The 25,809-nt window shown below is 45.2% G+C and overlaps 1 long non-coding RNA gene across 1 annotated transcript in view; it reads left to right on the forward strand.

The window, feature by feature from the left end:
- Positions 1–3: 3 nt before the first annotated feature.
- LOC119919945 overlaps positions 4–25,809 on the forward strand; it is an 81,100-nt gene continuing 55,294 nt past the window's right edge. The window contains exons 1-2 of the long non-coding RNA XR_005447751.1: positions 4–128; positions 1,679–1,803. This is a non-coding gene — a long non-coding RNA (uncharacterized LOC119919945). The remainder of the gene's footprint in view (positions 129–1,678; positions 1,804–25,809) is intronic.

Raw genomic sequence — 25,809 nt, forward strand, 5'->3', positions numbered from 1 at the left:
CTGTGAGATAAAAGTTCTCTGTCACATGTGGAAAACAGACTGACTTGGCTTGGAAACTCTCTGAAGACAGATGATATGGAAGGACAGAGAAGGGACTGGTCGATGAAACGGCTCACCCACCGACGGAGGTACTCAGGAACCCCAAAGATCAAAACCATTCTCTCACACTCTCCTGCACAGTTTTGCTTGATCTCTCTTGCATTTTCTCTTGCTCTATTCTTCCAGTTAAAACTACTTGTTTTACCTTTTGAAACCTGAGTCAGTAGCCCCACCACTGAGCCCCTCTGAGAATTGCTCAAATCCGGGAAAAATATGCAATGAGCTTACTGGACAGATGGGATTTGGAAAGCAAATTGGAGGGAGCAGCGTGGCCTAGTGGAGAGAGCCTGGTCCTGGGAGTCAGAGGACCTGGGGTTCTCATCTCAGCTCTGCCAATTTGCTGAGATGTGACCTCTTATTGCCTCAGTTACCTCATCTGTAAAATGGGAACTAAATCCTTCTTCCATTCATTCGATCATATTTATTAAGCATTTACAGTGTGCAGAGCACTGTACTAAGCTCTTGGGAAAGAACAACAATAAACCGTGACAATCCCTGCCCACAACAAGCTCACAGTCTAGAGGGGGGAGACAGACATCAATACAAATCAATATAATTACAGATATACACATAAATGCTGTGGGCCTGGTGGGGAGGTGTACAGAGAGAGCAAAGGGAGCAAGTCAGGGTGATGCAGAAGGGGGTGGGAGATGAGGAAAGGTGTGGCCTAGTCTGGGAAGGCCTCTTGGAGATGTGCCTCCAATAAGGCTTTGAAGGTGGGGGAGAGTAATTGTCTGGCGGATTTGAGGAAGGAGGGCATTCCAGGCCAGAGGCAGGACATTGGCCAGGGGTCGGTAGTGAGACGGGTGAGAATGAGGCACAGCAAGAAGGTTAGCACTAGAAGAGTGAAGTGTGCAGGGTGGGACGTAAAAGGAGAGAAGTGAAGGGGGGGACAAGGTAACTTAAAACTATGAGCCCCATATGGGACAGGGACTGTGCCTAACCTGCTTAACTTTTATCTACCCCAGCATTTAGAATGACATTTGACATAAGTAAGCCCTTAACAAATATCACTAAAAACATGATTGCTAACTTCCGAACTAAGTAATGTTGTGGGCTAGGGATGAGAAAAGAAGGGTATGATGAATGGAAAGCATCTGACAAAGTTAATTTGGAACTTGGGAACTATAATCCAGGGCCCCGGGCCCTCATTCTGCCACTTAAAATGTAAGCTCTTTGAGGACACAGGTGTATAATTTTCCCTGATGCTGGAGACGAATATGCCTCAGAAGGATTCCATAGTGTTTCCTCGATGTGGGAAAAGTGCTTCGAGATCTGTGGGTTAAAGGTGTTGGGAGAAGAGTCGTAAGGTGAGGTTCACAATGGATCAGTTTACTGCATAGGACCAGGGCTGGAACAGTAAAATGTAAAGGTAACAGTTTCCAGATTTCTCGATTTCTTGCTTCTATGTGCTCCACAAAAGAGCTGTCAGATCTCAGATCCCATGACATTTCCACTTGTTTAAAACCTGAAGAAAATGGAGTATTTCCCTGAACCATACCAGAATTTTTTAGTACTAGAAGAATATTTTCAGTAGAAACACATTTGGCGATGTTATTTATTTTTCAATCTCCTTTAGGCAAAGCATACCGTTTTCAGGACAACATACTGCATCTCAGAAAGCACTTTCCAGAGACCACCAATCTGAAGCTTATCTCCACTGAACCTCTTGTTAGCACCATTTTAAAGCCAGGAGTCTAGCAGGTAAGACGAACTGTACCCATATAATGAGGGGGAAATGTTTTTCTTAGATTTAAAAAGGCAATACAAAAAAAACCCCAAAACCCAACCTCGCATAGGCTGGAGGTTTACAGCAATTGTGAACCTAGTTGGGCACCTAGAATTTCTAGGGAAAATTTTATTAAGCAAATCTTGATTTTAAAAAAAATATTGTCCAACTGTTTTCTCATCCTCCCCTTCTCATTTTGTGCCTGCAGTTCCTGACCAAATTGGCTTACTGCACTTACATGCCCATGAACTCTGCAGTGTAAAAGAGAAAAACAACATGGCCCTGAAATGCTAGGTCATGTTGCCCAGGGGCTAAATCATCTCCCATCACCATTCAACTTGCCAAGATTCAGGTGCAAAAAAATGGAGGCCTAATAGCTCTCTCAAAAAAGAAATTTAGAAAGAGATAGAGCCATTCTAATACCTATTAATTAGAAGCTAATGAGAATGAAAACTAACATTTATTGACCACCTACAGAGTGTCTAAACACTGCTTTACTTCTTTTTGGAGAGAGTCTCACTGCCTTTGGTAGGAGATGGGCCACATTAGTATCCTACCTTTGCTCTTGTGCAAGAGCAGAAACAGAACCTCCAATAGCCAGATTCCAAAATCACTTATATTTCATATGCTGAGTCTGAGATGAGAGCCAGGGCAAGAACCCAGAATCCCTGCTCCCAAATCATGGCTCTGTCCATCAGATTCATTCTCCCTCATTGGGGCAGAAAAGAACCCAGAAATACAGTAGGAAAAGTTGATTCTTTTCTGTCTATGCCAGCTGATGATAGAACAAACAGGTAAGTTTGAAAACTTCCACACTTCAATGAACATTACATCGAGATTTCACCCTCAAGCCATCACTAACAGTTCTAGAATATTTTTCTGGTCAGGATAAGCCAAAATTAAATACGGTTAAAACCAAGACAGGAAAGAGTAAAAAGAGACAAATCTTCCATCAAACCAATGTTTCAAATTGGAAAACATATCTGGTAGTAAATAGCAAGGCAAGGGTTCTCAATGATCTGCGTTTTCCACCACTAGGGTGAGTGTTAGGGGTGAGAATTCTGTGCGGGACTAACTACTGGGATGGCATCCTCCAGCGTGGGACACTCTGAAATTATTGTCATTATAGCTTCTGTTTGTTTTCTGCAAATTAAATTCAAAGCCGGCAGCTTGGTTTACTTGCCTGGAGATGGTTTGTCTAAACACAAACATCCCCACTCTGAGAGGCAGGTCACCTTCAGTGAACCCAATTGCCCCATGCAGAATGCAAAACTTTCAGCACCCTCACAAGTTTGGCTCACTACAGCCTGATAGACTGACACTGTTATAATATTCCTACTTAAAATGCCAAATGCCCCTGCTCTTTTCTTCCTGGGTCAGGGGAGGCATTTTCCAGCCCTAATTTCAGTAAGATACCACTATCTTGGCGAGCCAAAGACATTCCTGACCTTTCTGATTCCAAGCTCCACATGTCTTCCATTATCAGTGCATCACAGCATCCTCCTTTTGGGGTAGTGTATCTTCCTGTCTTGGAGACTGTCCCATTTTTCTTTCTTTCCTACCTTCTTTACAACAACCCAGAACACTTTAAAAATGGTGGCTCGAATGGGAAGCCCACCCTTGGCTCACATATGCATCCAACATGTTTTAAACCAGACATTCAGCCTCTGACTTCCCTCTCTATGACTGAGGATTGGGGTTTCTGTAGCTTCTAGGGTGATCTTTCCTATGGGCTGCAGGCGTGTGATCCATTGTGCTCTGTGAATTGGATAATGGGCAGCATTCTCAGACATTTGGTAATAGGTTTGCATTGCTGGGCCTATGAAAGGGGCCCGGATTGGCAGCTCAGAAACTGAAGACCTCTGTCTTGCCTGTGGGACAGAAACAGCTGTGGTGGTATTGGGGGGGGGAGGGGGGCGGACTCCCTCTCCACATCCCTCCCACATCTTGGAAAAGGGTCCCAGGACAGTTGTGGGAGTGGGCCTGCTTTATACGGGAGAAGACCCAGTATGGCAATCAGACTTCATTCCCTTTTCTGTAAATGGTGAAATGAGCAGTTAGCGAGTCCCAGCCCCTCAACCTCTCTCGATCCGTTGGTCAACATGGATTGAGCCCCCACTTATACAGAGCACATTGCTAGGTGCTGTGAGGAGCGACAGCAAATGAAGAAGACATAGTCCCTGCCCTCCAGTCAGGCAGTGTAACAGAGAAATTCATTCATTCATTCATTCTTTCAATCATATTTATTGAGCGCTTACTGTATGCAGACAACAAAACAAGTAGACAGGCATCAATAGCATCAATATAAATAGATTTATATATACACATCATTAATAAAATAAATAGAATAATAAGTATATACATATATACACAAGTGCCATGGGGCAGGGAGGGGGATAGAGCAGAGGGAGGGAGTAGGGGCGATGGGAAGGGGAGGAGCAGAGGAAAAGCGGGGCTCAGTCTGGGAAGACTTCTTGTATCATTTTACATTCTAAATATAATTACACAAGCCAGGAACATATACGTCCCTTTCATACCCCAACCATACATTCAGTTCTATAGTAAATATATTGTTAAGCACTTACTATGTGCCAAGCACTATTCTAAGTGCTGGGGCGGATACCAATTAATCAGGTTGTACACAGTCTCTATCCCACATGGGGTTCAAACCCTTAATCCTCATTTTTTGTGGATGAGGTAACAGGCACAGAGAAGCTAAGTGACTTGCTCAAGGTCACACAGCAGACATGTGGCAGAGCCGGGATGAGAACTCAGGTCCTTCTGACTCCCGGCCTGTACTCTTTCCACAAAGCCAAACTGCTTTCTCTTGAGCAGAAATTTGAAGGAGGACAGGGCCATGGAGAGGCCATGTCTACTGACTCTTGTACTCCCCCAACAACTTAGTACAGTGCTCCACCCAAAATAGGCGCTCTACAAATACTATTGAGTGAAATGGGAATAAAATCCTTGTAAAATGGCTTAAAAACATGAAAGCAAAGTGCGTTTAGAGGATGGTCAGGTGGCTAGCCAGGCTGAGATGTAATGGGAAATAAGGGCAGATGATGAGTGAAGTGACATGCCTAGGAATCAGGGTAGGGGGTGGTACCACCACGTTAAGGACAGTGGGAGGGAGAGCAACCCATGACCTTCTGACTTCCAGGCCCATGCTCTATCCACTACACAGCCCGACAACTCAGATCTGGTTGCTCAGTCTCTCTGCATCTTCTGCTAAAAAGATCTAGCAGTTAGAAAAACCTGCTACCAGTGCAGCACCAGTTATAGGAGTATTAATCGCCAAAGTATGTATTAAGCACCTGAGGACAATGCACTGTATGAAATGCTTGGGAAAGAACAACAGAAGCCAAAGACATGTTTCCTGCTTATAAGGAGCTTACTCTTTAATGTTCTTCTCTCTTTCTCTTTCATTAGCTATAACAATAATAACAATAACAATAATAATGATGGCATTTGTTAAGCACTTACTGTGTCAAACACTCTTCTAAATTCTGGAGCAGATACAAGCTAATCAGTTGGACACAGTTCCTGTCCACATGGGGCTCATGGTCCAAGTTGGAGGGAGTAGGATTTAATCCCCATTTTACAGATAACTGAGGCACAGAGAAGTGAAGTGGCTTGCACAAGGTCACGCAGCAGACAAAGTGGCAGAGATGGGATTAGAATCCAAGTCCTCTGACTTCCAGACCCATGCTCTTCCCACTAGGCTACACTAGATCTTCATTTTCTTTTAAAGCCTCAAATGAAAGCAGAGGTTAAGGTCTTTAACGATTCTGTTTCTAAGGGATAAAGTTTGGAGTATCGTATGTGCTTTCTCAAACTAGTGGCCAGTGCTTTTCCTGTTCCCTCACAGAATCCCCACATCCTTGTTTTCAGAGGTCCCAGTCTCACGCAGCTATGTCTGAATCAGGCAAGAGGGTAGCACTCATTTCCCTGACCTCCTTCATCTCTGATTTCATAAAAATTTTGCATCTGTTTTGCCCTCAGGCACGACTGGGGCAGCTTGGATCCCGGCTTTTGTTCTCCAACTGCATAAGAAGGCACTGAGAGTGGCTTTCTCTCCATTCCCAGCTCTCTGCTGACACACATGGGGGACTGAGGATGGGGATCGACAGGGGAGGTTGTTGAGGTGGCCTAGGCATTCTAAAAAGAGCTCTGACTGGAGAGTCAGGAATCCAAGGTGCTAGTCCAAACCCTACCGAATCTTTGTGGGATGGTGGGTGAGCCTCTTTTTCTGTGCTTCCAGTTGCTCAACTAAGTTGGTTTAAAGATGTTTAAAAATTGCTGATGAGGTAGGTAATTTGGGTGCCTCCCTGTAAGGCATTTCAGAAATGCAAAATCTTGTCATTTTAGCCATGGGCTCTGATGGTGACACACATCTGCAATACAACTTTGCAAATTGAAAGTCCTACCTGAAATGCTAAATAGTATTGATTTGTCAATTATTCACAGTGGAAAATAGCTACAGAAACAGAAGAAACAAAAGAACCCACTGTTGAACAGTAACACCCACTTTAAAAACCACAGCTTATAAAGTTTTCCCAATTGCTAAGTCTGTGCTTCTAGCTCCCATCCGTCTATCACGAGTACTAATATCAGTGAATCACTTTCACTCTCAGATTGGGTGCACATGGCCATGAAGGGGAAGGAAAGGGAAATATGTGCCCTGGGGCTGAGTGACAGCAGGGAGCCAGACAAAGGCCAACTGGGTCATGGAGGCCAGGCCCTGAGGTTGGAGAGGAAAGCAGGACTAGGGCCAAGGAGGAGCCGAGATTGAGAGGGACAGTGGGAAGAGGGGAGAATAAGGGGGCCAGGGGGAAGGGGGTGGAGACCACCAGAGTCCTGAAAAGGACAGGCAAGAGATCAGGGCAGTGTCAGAAACGGGACTGGACTCTTGGACTGAGAAGCCAGGGAAAGACCAAATCGGCCCCAAAGATGGGATGACTGCTGATATCCAAAAAGGTGGTGCACACCAGGACTGGTTGAGAAAAAGTGGTAAGTTGGCTAGGGATGGGTGGGAAGGCAGATAAACTGGGGCCCCGGAGTCCCTCACAATCCTCAGATAGAATACCCTAATTTCCCATTTATCCCCAATAAATTTTCTCCGTTAGAAAGTTCTTTCACTAGCCGGTACCTTGGAGTGATTTTTTGTTTATGGAACTGAGGAGCCTCAATTTTGCTACCATAGTGGGTGTGGGGAGAGAGTAGAGGGTGGACATGTGTAAACCGACGGGGGGGGGGGGGGGGGGGGGGGGGGGGGGGGGGGGGGGGGGGGGGGGCAATCCTCTGCAGGTTTCTACATATTTTGGTGATGTAGAGCTGCTACTACACAACTCTGTGCCCGGGTGTAAATATAGTCCATGATGCCATTTGCAGGCACGGCTAGAGGTGGGTTAACCCAGCAGGTACCTGTCAATGCACCTCCTTATAAGTATCTGTACATTGGTTCTCGGCAGGTATTATGGAAACCCCGGTAACTTCCCTTCCAGACAAGCAGGGTGTTTTTATGGGCCATAAAGCCCTGACCATGGGAGACCTGGTTTCTGGCTTTGTCCATGCTTTGCTAGAGGCCTGAATCACATTTTAGAGTTGCGATAGGAACCTGGTGTCACCTGTTGCTGCAAAGGGCATCATGCCTAGGGGAGACTTTGAGCAGGAGAGTGGAGAAGACGCTTATCCCCTCCAAACCCAGAGCATTAGTAGGTAACCAGAAATATAGGAAAGATGCTCCTTGCATCCATCAAAAAAGAGCAGCAGATTTTTTAAAAATTAGAGTCCCTCTAGACTGTAAGCTCCTGTTGGGCAGGGAATAATAAATAATAATAATGACAGCATTTGTTAAGTGCTGTGTGCAAAGCACTGTTTTAAGCCTTGGGGAGGATACAAGGTAATCAGATTGTCCCACGTGGGGCTCACAGTCTTCATCCCCATTTTACAGATGAGGTAACAGCGGCACAGAGAAGTTGTGACTTGCCCAAAGTCACACAGCTGACAATTGGCAGAGCCAGGATTCTCTGATGTTATTGTGCACTCCCAAGTGCTTAGTACAATGTTTTACACACGATAAGTGTTCAGTGGATACCGCTGATTGATTGAGATTTTATATCCTTTGGAGGGCAGTTAATTTAAACCTTGGTTTGAAAGTCATTTTAGTTGGTTCTGAAAAACAGTAGTAGCGGTAGTAGCAGGAGTAGTAGTAGCAATAGTAGTAGCAACAGCAGCATTTATTGAGCCTCAAATTGATGTTCTGCATCGTATTAGTTGCCTGAGAAGAACAGAATAACAAAAATGACACATTTCTTGCCCACAAGGATATTACACTCTACATTTTCCTGGAAAGACACCATTACAAGACAGTCAGAATAAAGAAACATTAGTGTTTCCCCTGAAAACAGGGCTATAGAGTCCAAATATTACTCTGAGATTGTCACCAGGTCTCAGGGAGCAAAAGGGACAGCATCATTTCTTATTTTATAGCTGGAGAAACTAAGGTTGACTTATCAGCTTCAGCCTTCACAGCAAATCAGGGGTGAAGCCAGAAACTAGGTCTTCCTATGCTCAAGGCTTTATGACCCATAAAACCACCCTGTCTGTCGGGAAGGGAACATGCTGATGTTTCCAAAAATACCATGCCTCCTATGAGTTGAGGGTCTAGAAACTCATAATTCCACCCATCTGAATTTCTCAGGAAATATAAGGACCCCTTGACAACGTGGCCTAGTGGTTAGAGCGCAGGCCTGGGAGTCAGAGGGACCTGGATTCTAATTACAGTTCCACTACTTGTCTGCTGTGTGACCTTGGGCAAGTCACTTCATTACTTTGGGCCTCACTTACCTCATCTGCAAAATGGGGATTAGGACTGTAAGCCTCATGAGGGACAGGGACTGTGTTCAACCTGATTTGCTTGTATCCACCCCAGTACTTAGTACAGCGCCTGGCACATAGTAAGTGCTTAAAAAAATACCACAATTATTATTATTATTATTATTATTATTAATTTGTCTAGCTTTTTGGTGGATTTAACTGTCTCTTTATTTTAGAGAAGAACTTACCGGAGTTTAGCTTAAGGTGTAACATCAACCAAGCAGGTTGATTGGATTTGGGGAGTATGGTTAATCAATCAATCAATGATCATTATTAAGCACTGGCTGGGTGCAGAACGCTGCACTAAGAGCTTGGGAGAGCACAATAAAATATAGTTGGTATACACGATTACTGCCCTCAAGAAGCTTATACAATCTAGTGGGGAAGATAGACATTAAACAAATTACAGATGGGGAAGCGGCAGACTATATGGACCTGTACATAAGTGTTGTGGGGGTGGAGTTAAAATCAAAGTGCATAGGCAAACAGGAGGATGAATAGTTGGGGATAGGGGGTTAGTCAGGGAAGACCTCTTGAAGGAGGTGTGATTTTAGTAGGGTGGGCTATGATGAGTGGATAAGTGTGGTAGCAGTTTGGATGGAGAGGAAGAGATGGAGTCTAGAGGTGTTATGAAGGAAGAACCAACAGGATTTTTTGATAGGCTGAATATGTGGATTGAATGAGAGAGAGAGTTGAGTTGATGGAGATCAACTTCTAGATCAGCCTGAGAGCTAGAATAATAACTGTGGTATTTGAGAATCATTTACTATGTGCCAGACACTGTACTAAGCCCTGGGGTGGATACAAGCAAATCAGGTTGGACATAGTCCCCGTCCCAGTTGGGGCTCACGGTCTTAATCCCCAACTTACAGATGAGGTCACTGAGGCTTAGAAAAGTGAAGTGGCTTGCCCAAAGTCACACAGCAGACACGTGATGGAGCTGGGATTAGAACTCAGGTCCTTCTGACTCCCAGGCCTGTGCTCCATCCACTAGACCACATTCCTGGACATCTGGGAAGTCTGAAGGGAAAAGAGGACACATGTGTGCCGAATCAATCAATCAGTGGTATTTATTAAGTGTTTGCTGTGTGCAGAGCACTGTACTAAGCACTTGGTAGAGTATGATACAACAGAGTTGGTAGATATGCCCACCGCCCACGAGGAGCTCACAGTCTAGGGGGGAAACGGACATTAATATAAATAAATAAATTAGAGATATGTACATAAGTGCTGCAAGGCTGAGGGTGGGGTGAATATCAAGGGTTCAAAGGGTAAAGATCCAAGTGCAAGGGCAATGCAGAAAGGAGAGGGAGTAGGGGAAAAGAGGGCTTAATCGGAGAAGGTCTCTTGGTGGAGATGTGACCTTAATAAGGCTTTGAAGGTAGGGAGAATGATAGTCTGGCCTATATGGAAGGGGAAGGAGTTGAGGACAGAGGGAGAATGTGGAAAAGGGCTTGGTAGTGGGTGGGGATCACATCTACCAACTCTGTTGTACTGTACTCTCCCAAGTGTTTAGTTCAGCGCACCACACACAGTAAACACTCCATAAATAAGATTAATTGAGTGACAGACAAGATTGAGGCACAGTGAGCAAGCTGGCTCTAGAGGAGGAGCAAAGTGTGCAGGCTGGGCTGTAGGAAATCAATGAGGTAAGGTGGAAGAGAGAAAGGTGATTGAGTGCTTTAAACCTGATGGTAAGGAGTTTCTGTTTGATGCAGAGGTGGATGGGCAACCACTGGAGGTTCTTGAGAAGAGGGGAGATGTAGACTGAATGTTCTTTTTAGAGAAATGATCCAGGTAGCAGAGTAAAGAATAGACTGGCGTGGGGATAGACAGGAGGCAGGGAGGTCAGTAAGGAGGCTGATACAGTAATCAGGGTGGGATAGGATGAGTGCTTGGATTATTCATTCATTCAATCGTATTTATTGAGCGCTTACTGTGTGCAGAACACTGTACTAAGCACTTGGGAAGTACAAGTTGGCAACATATAGAGACGGTCCCTACCCAACAGTGGGCTCACAGTCTAGAAGGGGGAGACAGAGAACAAAACATGTTAACAAAATAAAATAAATAGAATAAATATGTACAAATAGAGTAATACATATCCACAAACATAGATACAGGTGCTGTGGGGAGGGGAATGAGGTAAGGCGGGGGGATGGGGAGTGGAAGGAGGGGGAGAGGAAGGAGGGGGCTCAGTCTGGGAAGGCCTCCTGGAGGAGGTGAGCTCTCAGTAGGGCTTTGAAGGGAGGAAGAGAGCTAGCTGGGTGGATGTGCGGAGGGAGGGCATTCCAGACCAGGGGGATGACATGGGCTGAGGGTTGACGGCGGGACAGGCAAGAACGAGGCACAGTGAGGAGATCAGCGGAAGAAGAGCGGAGGGTGCGGACTGGGCTGTAGAAGGAGAGAAGGGAGGTAAGGTAGGAGGGGGTGAGGTGATGGAGAGCCTTGAAGCCGAGGGTGAGGAGTTTTTGCCTGATGCGTAGGTTGATTGGTAGCCACTGGAGATTTTTGAGGAGGGGAGTAACATGCCTAGAGCGTTTCTGGACAAAGACGATCTGGGCAGTGGCGTGAAGTATGGATTGAAGTGGGGAGAGACAGGAGGATGGGAGATTGGAGGAAGCGGCAGATGCAGTAATCCAGAGGGGATAGGATGAGAGCTTGAACGAGCAGGGTAGCTGTTTGGATGAAGAGGAAAGGGCGGATCTTGGCGATGTTGCGGAGGTGAGACCAGCAGGTTTTGGTGATGTGAGGGGTGAATGAGAGAGCGGAGTCGAGGATGACACCAAGGTTGCAGGCTTGTGAGACAGGAAGGATGGTAGTGCTGTCAACAGTGATGGGAAAGTCAGGGAGAGGGCAGGGTTTGGGAGGGAAGACAAGGAGTTCAGTCTTGGACATGTTGGGATTAATGTGGTAGCAGTTTGGATGGAGAGGAAAGAGTGGATTTTAACAGTGTTGTGAAGGTAGAACTGATAGGATTTGGTGTCAGATTGAATATGTGGGTTGAATGAGAGAGATGAGTTAAGGATAAGGTTTTATGCTTGTGAGATAGGGAGGATAGTAGCTTTGTCTTCAGTGTTGGGAAAGAGAGAGGAGGGCAGAGAGGAGGGACCTTTTAAGTTTGAGGTGTCAGCGGGGCATCCAAGCAGAGATGTCCTGAAGGCAGGAGAAAATGCGAGACTGCAGAGAAGGAGAGAGGTCAGGGATGGAGAGGAAGATTTGGGAATCATCTACATAAAAATGGCAGTTGAAGTCATGGGGGTGAATAAATTCTTCAAGGGAGTGGATGTAAATGAAGAATAGAAGGGGACCTAGAATTGAGCCTTGAGGGACCCCCACTATCAGGAGGGTGGGAGGCAAAGGAGGAGCCTACAAAAAAGATTGAGAAGGAGCAGGTAGAGAGATAGGAAGAGAACCAGGAGAGGACAGTGCCAGTTAAGCCAAGGTTGGATAATGTTTCTAGGGGAAGGGGATGGTCCACAGTGTCAAAGGCAACTGAGAAGTTGAAAAGGATAGGATGGAGAAGAGACTGCCAGATTTTCAAGAAGAGAGGGCAGTTTCAGTGGTGTGAAGGGGCAGAAACCAGGAGAGAATTGGAGGAGAGGAAGTGGAGGCAGAAGGTGTAGGCAACTCTCTCAAGGAGTTTGCAGAGGAATGGTGGGAGGGAGGTGGCGTGATAATTTGAGGGAGCTGTGGAGTCAAGAGAGGGTTTCAACTGGCTGATCATTAACTCTTCTCCCTCGATGACATCCCATTCTTCAGAAGTACAGTGCAGAGCCTAGTCCATAATAATAATGAAAGTAATTGTAGTATTTGTTACATGCTATGTGCCAAGCATTATACTAAGCACTGGGGTGGATACAAGCAAATCCGGTTGGACACAGTCCCTGTCCCACGTGGGGCTCACAGTCTCAATCCCCATTTTACAGACGAGGTGAGTGAGGCATAGAGAAGTAAAATGACTTGCCCAAGGTATCACAGCAGACGTGGGGGAGCCAGGATTAGAACCCATGAGCTTCTGACTCCCAGGCCCGTGCTCTATCCACCAGGCCATGCTGCTTCCATCACAACACTGGGGGGCCAAAATGGAAGGAGTAGGGATCAGTCCAGTAAACATAGACTCTTAACAAAGCTAGCTGTTGATTGACAGCTCTTTCCCTATCACAACTTACTTTAACAATGTTACATAGATGTAGATGCACACAGCAGCCAACACACATACACTGATAAAAGCATGCAGACATGAACATTTGACTGTAAGTGTGTTGTACTCTCCCAAGCGCTGAGTACAGCTCTCTGCACACAGTAAGCACTCAATAAATGTGACAGACATAGGCACTCAGAACCACATCAACAGTTGTGTGTACAAAAACTTAAGCCTTCTGACAGAAAGGACAATAGAGATATTAGAGGTAGGTGGGTAGGGCACCAGACTACAGCTCTCCCATCTTCAAATCAATCAGTCAGTGGTATTTATTGAGCACTTACTGTTGTGCAGACCACTGTACAAAGTGCTTGGGAAAGTACGATACAACAGAATCAGTAGACACAAGAATCAGTAAACACAATCCCTGCTCGCAACGAGCTTTTAGACTACAGCCCTACTAAAATCTCACCCTTTCACAACACCCCAAGTTGTATCAATCCACCCGCCACCGTTAGCACTTATGAATTTGTTAATATCCTTTCCCAGCCCTTGGATATACATATATTCGATCTGAACATTCTATTATTTATTCTGATTCCATGATTTATAAACATTTTGATGTCTGCCTCCCCCATTAGGGGCTAAGCTCCTTGCGGGCAGGGAACATGTCTTGTGCTTCTGTTATTCTTTTTCAAATGCTTAGTACAGTGCATTGGATTCAGTGGGGGAGGGCACTCAATAAATACCACTACTACTACTATCTGTAAAAGTCTATCCTGCCTGTACAGGCCCCGCCTCCTGATGCATCCTGCTCCCTTCCATCAGGGAGAGGACGAAGTTGGGGAGAGGAGGAGAGAAGAGAGATGGGAGGAAGTCTGAGTTGGAGGGAGAGCCCCAGGATCTCAGTGTGTGGTTTCAGCAATTCCAAACTAGCTCTCAATCCTAACCATTAAGAGGGAAAGTCTGGGCAAGAGCCAGTAGCTTGGCTCAGTCTTAACAACTGCTCCCTAATTACCCGTTAACAATAATAAAGGTTAATTAGCCATTGGGTCCTCCCTCCAATGTGCTTCCAGACTCCTTCCGTTCCCAGTTATTAAATTAAAAATAAGGGAAGGGGGTCGTGGCTCCATTTCTCACTAAGTGCTGCAAGTTTCCTTTCAATAGCAATGAGCTCAGCGAAGCATCGTTTTAGAGACAGGCACTTGGCCACAAAGGAAAGGTGGGAGGTGGGAGTGCTCCTGGCTGCCCTAGCAAAGAGATCATTAAGGCCACTCTGGGAGCTGAGCACATGTACAGTTACGTTGGTAATGAGCATCCTGATTCCATTTATGAATTCCCAGCCTACCCGCCTGCTCCCCAATAGTTCTGGGATCCACAGGAAGCTCGCCACCTCTTCAGGACTATTTATCATCCATTATTATTTAATCAACACGCGGTGTGGGATTGGGTGGGGTTGGGAATGGGAGCTTTTTGTATTCTGGAAGCCCAGTCACATGGCCATTGGGAATCCCTCCCCTCAGATCAACCCTCTATGCAGTGCCGACTCTGAGTCCCCAGAAAGTAACCCTGGGAATTCCCACACTCTTGCATATCCACCTGTGCCTGGGACAGGTGTATTGGGGGCTATTCTGCTGGCTGGTAGAGGAGTCAGAAAGGGACAAGTGAGAAACGACCAGGCTTAGTGGATAGAGCACAGGCTTGGACATCAGAAGGACATGAGTTCTAATCCCGACTCTGCCTCTTGTCTGCTGTGTGACCTTGGGCAAGTCACTTCACTTTTCTGTGCCTCTTATCTCTCTGTAAAATGAGGATTAAGACTGTGAGCCCCAGGGGGGCATAGACCATGTCCAAACTGATTAGCTTGTATATGAGAAGCAGCGTGGCTCAGTGGAAAGAGCATGGGCTTGGGAGTTAGAGGTCATGGGTTCTAATCCCACCTGTGCCACTTAGCTGTGTGACTTTGGGTAAGTCACTTCACTTCTCTGTGCCTCAGTTACCTCTTCTGTAAAATGGGAATTAAGGCTGTGAGCCCCATGTGGGACAACCTGATTACCTTGTATCTTACCCCAGTGCTTAGAACAGTGCTTTGCGCATAGTAAGCATTTAACAAATACCATCACTATTATTACCTACACCTACACTTAGTACAATACCTGGCACATAGTAAGTGCTTAACAAATACCAAAAGAAAAAAAAAGCGAGACCTCCATGCCATTTCAGAGCACCCCCTCCCCAAGCCTTTACTTCCCAAGGCAATGGGAAGGTTACCCTGTTTGCCTTCCTCCTCAATCAGCTGTCAGTCCCCTCTTTTCATTTCTGTTTGGGGCATGCCACCTCCTTTTAGCTATCTTGGGTATGAAAATCCCTACCCCATTGGGAAGTCAAACTTAGGATCAGATTCTCTTGCTGAGATCAAATCCAGGAGAATCGAGGCCCCGAAAACACCCACAGTCATTCATTCCCAAGCGCTTAGTACAGTGCTCTGCACACAGTCAGCACTCAATAAATATGATAGAATGAATGACTACAAAAACTGTTGGTCTTACCAGACACATGCTTTCTGGCATCTAATGCCTGAATCGGCAATGGAACCCTCTCCCCAGATTGTGGGAAGATCTGAGAAGCGGCATAGCCTAGTGGAAAGAGCATGGGCCTGGGAGTCACAGGTAGTGGGTTCTAATCCTGGCTCTGTCACATGTCTGCTGTGTGACCTTGAGCAAGTCACTTAACTTCTCTGTGCCTCAGTTACCTTATCTGTAAAATGGGGATCAAGACTGTGAGGCCCCAAGAGGGACATGGACTGTGTCCAACCTGATTGCCTTGTATCTACCCCAGCACTTAGAACAGTGCTTGGCACATAGTAAGCACTTAAATACCACAGTGATTATTATTATTATTATTGATTATGGGTAGCATGCTCTGGGTGTCTTCGGGGGCCTCGATTCTCCTGGATTCAATCTCAGCAAGAGATGAGAGGGAAGGTTCAAGGATGAGGCCAAGGTTATGGGCTTGTGAGACAAAAAGGATGGTGGTGCCATCTACAGTGATGGGAAAGCCAGGGGGAGGACAGGGTTGGGGTGGGAAGATAAGGAGTTCTGTTTTGTTAAGCTTGAAGCGACAGGAGGACATCCAAGTAGAAATGTCTTGAAGGCAGGGGGAAATGCGAGACTGCAGAGAGGGAGAGAGATCAGGGATGGAGATGTAGATTTGGGTATCAGTAGGATTGACTGATTAATTGATTAACCACTACTTTGAACTGCAGGTAGTTGGTACAGGTCAAATCTGCTTTGACCCACACTTAGAACATTTAAGGTAATGAAACAATTACACAAACACATCTGCTACATGTCCATATCCAACCTGCATTACTTTTGCATGACATATCTCTCAAGCAAGTTATTTTAGAATTCCCTAAGGGAATGGTCAGCAGTGGAAAAGGAAGTGACTCAGAAGTAAAAAACATTAATGAAACACACAAACAACACCTTTAAAAGTGTTTGATCTGCCACTGAAAACGGATAAGGCCTCGGTAGAAGTAGGAAACAGGAAAGGTGGCCTCAAGGAAAGAGATATGAGGGAAAACCATCCTCACAAATATCCAAGGAAAATATCCTCACCTTTAGGGGCCCCAACACAAATCCTGTTTAGGACCTTGATGAAACACATCCAAGCCGGGTTCTTAGTTTTCTGTTTGTTTGTTTGTTTTAATGGTACTTGTTAAGTGCTTACTATGTGCTGGGCACTGTTCTAAGCTCTGGGGTAGATACAAGCTAATCAGGTTGGACACAGTTCCTGTCCCATATGGGGCTCACAGTCTTAATCCCCATTTTACAGATGAGGTAACTGAGGCAAAGACAAGTGAAGTGACTTGCCCAAGCCTGAAGGAAGGCACACGGTGGGATGAATAGTGGGAAGTTATTCTAGGTGGTAAAATTGTCCAGTGAGTGGGGACTTGGAATTGTGAGGGGAGCAGACCTGAGGTATAATTCTAAATCTGTAGAATTTCTCTTGGATTCATATGATAAAGTCTTTCCATTTCCAAACTCCAAAACATATTACGCTACAAGTAAGTTGTCCACTAAGCAATCATGGTATTCTCATTTCCTCATGATTAGAGCAGAAATTCCCCAGTTGAACCAAGCCTCTGTGGAAAAACCAGAAACCAGAAGAGCTGTTGAACCCTCCTTCTTGGAACTCCCACCTCCCTCACATTAGAGAAGCAGCATAGCCTAAAGGAAAGAGCATGGGCCTGGGAGTCAGAGGGCCTGTGTCTAATCCCAGCTCTGCCTAATAATAATAATAACAATGGTATTTGTTAAGCACTTACTATGTGCCAAGCACTGTTCTAAGTGCTGGGGGTAGATACAAAGTCATCAGGTTGTCCCACGTGGGGCTCACAGTCTTAATCCCCATTTTACAGATGAGGTAACTGAGGCATAGAGAAGTTAAGCAATGTGCCCAAAGTCACACAGCTGACAAGTGATGGAGCAGGATTAGAACCCACACCCTCTGACTTCCAAGCTTAGGCTCTTTCCATTAAGCCACGCTGCTTCTCTTGTTTGCTGCGTGACTTTGGGCAAGTCACTCAACTCTTCTCCCACTCCTTTCTGCATCACCCTGACTTGCTCCCTTTGTTTATCCCCTCTCCCAGCCCCACAGCACTTACGTACATATCTGCAAATTATTTATTTATATTAACATCTTTCTCCTCCTGTAATAATAATAATTATGGTATTAGTTTAAGCGTTTACTGTGTGCCTGGCACTAGACTGTAAGCTCATTGTGGGCAGGGAATATGTCTGTTTATTGTTGTATTGTACTCTCCCAAGCACTTAGTACCATGCTCTGCACACAGTAAGCGCTCAGTAAATAGGATTGAATGAATTTAACTTCTCAGTGATTCAGTTCCCTCATCTACAAAATAGAGATTCACTATCTGTTCTCCCTCCTACTCAGTGTATGAGCCCCATGTGAGACCTGATTACCTTGTATCTTCTCCAACACTTAGCACAGTGCTCGGCATATAGTAAGCACTTAACCAATACTACAATTATCATTATTATCTGGCTGACCACTTTCAAGGTCTGTCTGAATTCCATTTAATTTCTCATCTCCCCATCCTGTTTCCCTTTAACTGCCACTTCAGCACTTGGGTACTTACATACCCCTCCCTCACTGCATTTTGTACATAGTTTTATGCTTTATTGCTTCCACCAACCTACAATTTATTTAACTTTAAGTCTCTTCTGCTAGATAAATTCTTGGAGGGCAGGGATCATATCTATGAACGCTACTGAATTCTCCCAAGCACTTACTACAGTGATCTGAACAGAGTATGTGTTCAATAAATAAGATTAATTGATTGATTGATAAATTGATTAATTCATTAAAGCCAGTCTGATCCTCCTTTTTTCTTCCTGCTAATTGAAATGATCCTATTTATACTCATGCTGACCCTGAATTGCTAGGCAAAAGGTTTGCTTGCTCTCACAGGAGCAAATGGTCTCTCCGGAGACGATGTTCTGGCAAAATACATTTCCTGCAAGTACCCAGAACCCCAGCACACAGAAGGATTCCTCCTTCACCACCACCCCTACACTTTAGACTGGGTTGAGTCAGACATAGATTTTGTCTAAGTCATGGTTAGCTAGTGTGGCTCTATGGCTCCATGTGAGGCATTTTGGTGATGTTGAGGATGATGGTATTTGTTAAGTGCTTACTATGTGCCAAGCACTGTTCTAAACACTGGAGCACTGCTGTCTGCCTAGTTTCAGATATTGTATAGAGAGTGCTTCCCACCCAAACTCTATTTGAAATAGTTCTCTAAAGTCTGAAGTGCTCTAACTGAAGAACCCCTGAGGGATTTTGCCGATCAACCAATCAATCAATTGTATTTATTGAGAGTGTATTGTGTGCAGAGAACTGCACTAAGCACTTGGGAGAGCATAACATAACAGTTTGCAGGCATGTTCCTTTCCCACAACCAACTTACAGTCTAGAGGTAGACAGGCCCAGAAGGAATCCTGAAAATAGTTGGCTAATGTGGAAGACAAAGATAGCAGTGGCTATCAAAGTAATCACCTGCTGGGTTATGGTTATACAGCACAGCATCAGACCTGTGCTGCTGTCAGGGAAGCAGCATGGCCTAGTGGATAGCACATAGGCCTGGAAGTCAGAAGGACCTGGCTTCTAATCCTGGCTCCACCACTTATCTGCTGAGGTACATTGGCTAGATAAAGGGCTTGGGAGTCAGAAGGTCATGGGTCTAATCCCGGCTCTGTCTCTTGTCTGCTGTGTGGCCTTGGGCAAGTCACTTCTTGAAATTCTCATCCACCTATTTACTCAATGCATTCTGTGCCCCAGCAGGAACCCAGTTGGTGAGGACAGGAGAAATTGAGTGACACTAGCCAAATCACTATCACAGTGATCAAGTCCTTGGTAAAAGATTCTTGGTCACAAAGTCTGTATGACTAGACTGAGGGTTGTCCGTCATTTGTGACAGGAGGCTCCATCACCATCTGATAGAGCACAGTACTGGAAGCCAGGATACCTGCATTCCATCAATCATATTTATTGAGCATTTACTGTGTGCAGAGCACTGTTCTCTGCATCTTAGGTCAGTCAGTCAATCTTATTTATTGAGCACTTACTGTGTGCCAAGCACTGTACTAAGTGTTTGGGAGAGTACAATACAACAATAAACAGTCCCTGCTCACAACGAGCTTACAGTCTAGAGGATTGCAGTCTACAGTCTAGGTCCCCTTGATAGCTTGGTGAGTGACTTTGGGCAGGTCTGTCAGTGTGCAAAGTCTCCTAACAACAATAATAACAATGATAATTATGGTACTTAAGCACTTACTATGTGTCAGACACTGTACTAAGCAGTGGGGTGAATACAAGGAAATTGGGTTGGACACAGTCCCTTGTCCCACATGGGGCTCACAGTCTCAATCGGCATTTTACAGATGATGTAAGTGAGGTCCAGAGAAGTGAAATGACTTGCCCAAGGTCACACAGCAGAGAAGTGGCAGAGCCAGGATTAGAACCCATGAGCTTCTGACTCCCAGGCCTGTGCTCTATCCACTAGGCCATGCTCTTTCCCTATGTCCAAAGAGGTCCATTCCTCCCTCGACACTCTGGACTTTGTCCAAAGTGGCTCATAACCATCTGGTCCACAGCGTTCTCATCTGTAAATTGGCATCATTAGCAAGTATCCACTTAGAAAGGCCTATGTAAATACAAGGCACAACCATTTATTGTTGATTGAAGGCCTACAACTAGTGAGATGCCACACAGAATACAGAAAAACACTGCATCTCCTCTCTGCATTCGACTGGATAGAGCATGGGCCTGGGAGTCAGAAGGTCAGGGGTACTAATCCTGGCTCTGTCACTTCTCTGCTGTGTGACCTTGGGGAAGTCACTTCAGTTCTCTGGGCCTCGGTTACCTCATCCATAAAATGGGGATTGAAACCATGAGCCCCACGTGGGACAGGGACTGTGTCCAACCCGATTTGCTTGTATCCACCCCAGTGCTTAGTGCAGTGGCTGGCACATAGTAAGCGCTTAACAAATACCATAATTATTATTAGTAGTATAGAGACCACAAGCACACAAAGAAGGCAAAGCTGAGTTTGTCGGAGACTCTGATCCATAGTGACCAAGGCTACCGTAGAGGAAAGCATGCAATTTGGGGTTACTTGAAGAAGCCAGATAACTTCCCCCTCCATCCGCATTTTCAGAGTTTCCTGTTGGCCGCTGACTCATCTGGGCCTACAAAGTGATTGATTGGTCAGGGCTGAAAGCATCCAAGAGTGGGGCAGAGGAACAGAGAAGAGGTGAAAGAGAGAACTATATAGGTGGAGTAACTTGAGCTTATCTTTGATTTTGGAGTCTAGGAAGGGAGTGGTAGTGGGAAATTCATAAGGTTCTTTTATTTCCTATTACTCCCAAGGAATCTGAATAGCAAAAGTGAAAAATGAGAATTGGATCTTGATGAGCCACCCAACCCCCCCCCCCCCGCCAACCCCGGCACTAGCCTGGAACAAATTCCATTCAAGCAGCTGCCTCTTCCCCCTCTGTACAAGGAGTGCTACTAGGAAAAGACCCCTTCCCTGTGATCCTCCACTCCTGGCTCCATCTGCATCCTCCCTCCTTAAAACATCTGGCTTTTGTTTATATCACACCACTACTGGACATCAACATGCTAAGAGCAGAGGTGGGGATGTGGCGCATCTCTCTGCTACAATGATTATGACTGGACATTCCAGTTTGGGTGGGACAGTTGCAATTTCTAAATTTCTGCCTCATGACCTGAATGCTGCCTGGTGGGACCCACTTAGGTTTTGGCTTTTGGCCAGGGTGGTGGGTAGAGACCCGATAGTTGAGGCAGTGGGTGACAGTGACACAGCAGCGGGGAAGATGTGTGAAGAGATGCCTCCCGGCCATCTATTTTAGCAGTCCCAGAAACCTCCACCGTCACCACTTCAACTGAACTGGCCTCTCCCAGGCTGTTACCTGACTCTTCCAGCACACCCAGAATGATGTATTTATATCTACACTGGGAACTCTTCTCTTCTCTTTCTCCCTTTCCCCACACCTCCCTATTCCCCTTTTTGTCTCTCACTCTCTGTCTTCTTCTCTGTCCTCCCCCTTGAAAGCCCTTCTCCCTTCCTGCATATCTCCTCTAAGAGGCCTTCCCTGACTAAACCCTAATTTCCTCTTCTCCCACTCCCTTCTGCGTCACCCTTGCACTTGGATTTGCACCCTTTATTCACTCCTCCCTCAGCTTCACAGCATTTATGTACACATCTGTACTTTACATTCATCTCTGCCCCCACTTCTAGACAGTAAGCTTATTGTGGGAAAGGAACACGTCTAGCAACTCTGTTGTATTGTAAACTCTCCCAAGTGCTTAGTAAGGTGTTCTGTACACAGTAAGTGCTCAATAAATACAGTTGATTGATTGATTGCCTTGGGTGGCTGAAATGCTGGCTATCATATGCCATATGTATCATAGGACCACCTTCTTTGTGCTCACTTGGGGTTCTAGGTTTTAAACTTAGGTCACTGAGAATATCCTTATTTCCTTAATTTCAAGCTCTCCAACCAACATATTTCCAAGGATCTTTCCTTTTCTCTTTATCAGTTTGCCATGCACCAAGAGCACAGAGAATTTTACTTTGAGTAGATAGAAGAGCAGATGCCAGACATAATCCCTGCTCACAAAGAATTTAGAGGCTAATGGTGGATCAATCCATCAATCAATAGTATTTATTGATCACTTACTGTATGGCGAGCACTGTACTAAGAGCTTGGGAGAGTACAATACAACAAGTTCCCAGCCCATAATGAGTTTACAGTCAAGAGGGGGAGAAAGACATCAATATAAATATAGGTACTCGGGCTGAGGGTAGGGTGAATAAAGGGTGCAAATCTAAGTGTGAGGGTGATGCAGAAGGGAGTGGGAGAAGAGGAAATGAGGGTTTAGTCAGGAAGACTGTCATACAATAGTTTACAGAGAGGAGGAAGAAGTATTTAAATGGCAAAGTATGTAGAATGGTATGTACTAAAGGACAGCAGTGGTTGTTAGTGAAAAAGTGGTGAAGTGATAGGAGGATATAACTTGGAGAAAATCAATTACTCAATGGTATTTATTGAGCACTTACTATGTGCAGAGCACTGTACTAAGTGCTTGGGAGAGTACAGTACAACAGAATTAACAGATATGTTCCCTGCCTCTAATGAGGTTACGTTCATTCATTCAATCGTATTTATTGAGCGCTTACTGTGTGCAGAGCACTGTACTAAGCACTTGGGAAGTACAAAGCGGCAATGTATAGAGACGGTCCCTACCCAACAACGGGCTCACAGTTTAGAACGGGGAGACAGTCAACAAAACAAGTAGACAGGTGTCAATACCAGTAGACAGGTGTCAATACCTGTTACAGTTACAGTCTGTTACAGTCTAGAGGGGGCAATAGACATTAATAGCAATAAATGATTTATAATACGGGAAGCATCATGGCTCAGTGGAAAGAGCCTGGGCTTTGGAGTCAGAGGTCATGAGTTCAAATCCCAGCTCCACCAAATGTCAGCTGTGTGACTTTGGGTAAGTCACAACTTCTCTGTGCCTCAGTTACCTCATCTGTAAAATGGGGATTAAGACTGTGAGCTCCCCCATGGGACAACCTGATCACCTGACAACCTGATCACCTTGTTACCTCCCCAGCACTTAGAACAGTGCTTTGCACATAATAAGCGCTTAATAAATGCCATTATTATTATTAATATATAATTTAAAGGTATAAGAAAAACGAGTGGGGGAAGGTCTCTTAAAAGAGGTGGGCTTTCAGAAGGGCTTTAAAGATGAGGAGAGCTGTGGTCTACAGCTTGATCAAGGAGCCAGATGGGAGAAATGACAAAAAGAAGACCAGCTTGTGAGGAACAGAAAGCAAAAGCTGGACGGGTAGAAGGAAAAGAGAGCAGATAAGAGGGTGAATGTCGATGGGTCACCATTGAAGGTTTTTGAGGAGTGTGGAGACGTGTGTGGAACGATGTGCTAGAAAGATGATCTGAACAACAGAGTGAAGGGTAGTCTGGGAAGAGGAGAGGCTGGAAGTGAGGTGCCCAGCGAGGAGGCTGACACAATTGTCTAGCCAGGATATGATGAGTGCCCAGACCAGGGTGGTAATTGTTTGTATAGAGAGGAAAGGGTGGATCCAGGAAATGTTGTGGAGGAAAAACTATCAGGATTGACTGAATGTGAGAATTGAAAGAGAAGGAAGGATTCAAGGGTAATACCAGAGGAGGGTGGAATCGTTGTCCATCGTAAAGGAAAAGTTAAGTGGAAGAGAGAATTTGGAAGGGAAGGTGAGGTGTTCAGTTTCAGGCATATATAGCTTAAAGTGCAGTGAAGAGATGCCCTGCAGGCAAGAGGAAATGTGAGATTGGTGATGGGGAGAGAGTTTGGGGCTAATGAGATAGATTTGGGAGTCATCCACATAGAGATAGGTGGTAGCTGAAGCTGTGGGAGCAAATATAAAGTGAGAAAAAGTGGGGGACCAGAACAGAGCCTTTAAGGACACCCACAGAGAGGCAGAGGAAGAAGAGCCGGTGTGAGAGACTGAGAAAAAGTAGCCAGAGAGGTCAGAGGAAAACCAGGAGAAAACTCTGTCCGTGTAACCAAGAATACATAGCCCTTTGCAGGAGAGAGTTGTCTATGATGTCAAAGATGGCTAAGAGGTCAAATAGAATTAGAGTAGAGATCATTAGATTTGGCAGGGAGGAAGGTGCATTCAATAGATATTTAGTGATGATAAACACTTTTCATTTTGCATGTCTTCCAAGAAGCCAAATCTTATTTTCAGGAGACAAGTTCAGCAGAGGCAGAGAGAAGTCTAAGGGACAGAGCCTGGTATCTGTGCTTAGTTGGATCGCTGACTTTCTAACTAACCCTATATGAGCCATGGTATCTCCATCTACAAAACAGGGTGAACAATAGTCCTTCCCAATTTTGTCAAGTCCACAGGAGCCTGATTTCCAAGTTGCTAAAGCCCTGAGAGGTGAACTGGAGAGGCCCATAAAAGTAAAATACCAAATGTCTCCACATACAAGCTTGTCTCTCCCACCCCGCCATCCCGCCCCCAAAACACACACACACACACACACACACACACACCATATTGATGAATGATTTACTTTGTAGACTTGGTTCTGTCAATCTCTAGAAAGAGTCAGTGACCTCACCTTGCCGCTCTGTCTGTAATTCACTTCCCAACTGGGTGACCTCCTAACACCCATCTCTGAGGTCATCACCCGTGTTAAGAAGGAGGTGCGTAGTTGGAGTGAGGACTATTTTTAGCAATGTTCTCTTGTTTTCTCTTTACACTCAAGTTCCAAATGCCTGTCACCAGTATTTATGGGTGGAGAGATGCAATTCCTGCAGTCTCTTAGTTCTGATGGCTGCTATGCTCATTTTCAGAGAGCAGTTTGCTTCACTGCATTCACAATCCCTTCCTCCAAGATCAACCCTTCCTTCTGTTAGACACTTCTGTGTAAGACCCTTACCATTGCCCCAAGTTCCTTTTCCCCAAGAACCTCCCAGGCCAGGGACTCAACCTTTTTGCCAACCCTGAGAAAACTCTGATAGAATGCAGCTATCAAGTGGATGGGCAATAGGATTTTTTAAACGGTGATTTCTAAACTGTAACCATGACACTTGATTTCAATGTCTAAATGAGTACAGTCGATTATTTAATTACCTAAGTGCTTGTTTCTTTGATTTTTAACATATTAGAATATCTGTTAGAATTAGAATATCTGTTAATATAGCAGACACCAAGCTCATGTAAAATTTGTACCATTAACAGATATTGAATTTCTCAGTAGAAAGTTCTGTTTTGGCTCTGATTACAAACAGGCCAAACCAAGTGCCTAACACTCAGAAATATGGCTTCCTGCCATGTAGATGCAAATATTCCCTCCTCTGAATCTGTATTATGTACCCTGGAGTCAGAAAAGCAACCTGAATAACAGAAAGCATTTCAGGCCTTTTCATTCCACCCTACTGCTGCCTTAGGTGACCTGTTGCTGGTCTTACTGGAAAGATTTCGGGCTTCTGGGATAGTGGTGTTATGGATCGAGATAGGCAAGTAAGGGGAAGAAGTGAGTTTAGGGGACACACGAGCAGTTCTGTTTTAGACATGATGAGTTTGAGATGCCTGCAAGACAGCCAAGTGGAGATGTCCTGGAGGCAAAAGGAAATGGCAGGTGAGCTCCCTGAAGGTATGAGTACAGAGCAATCAGAGCAAAGGGCTCAGGATAGAGCTTGTGAAATGTCCACAGTGGGAGAATGAGAGGGTCAGAGGGGTAGGAGAACCAGATTAGTACCATGTCGGCAAAACTGAGACCTGTTTATGTGTTAAGATAGAGGGAATGGTCCAGAATCCTCCACT

Source organism: Tachyglossus aculeatus, chromosome X1, assembly GCF_015852505.1.
Source record: "Tachyglossus aculeatus isolate mTacAcu1 chromosome X1, mTacAcu1.pri, whole genome shotgun sequence".
Classification (NCBI taxonomy): Eukaryota; Metazoa; Chordata; class Mammalia; order Monotremata; family Tachyglossidae; genus Tachyglossus; species Tachyglossus aculeatus.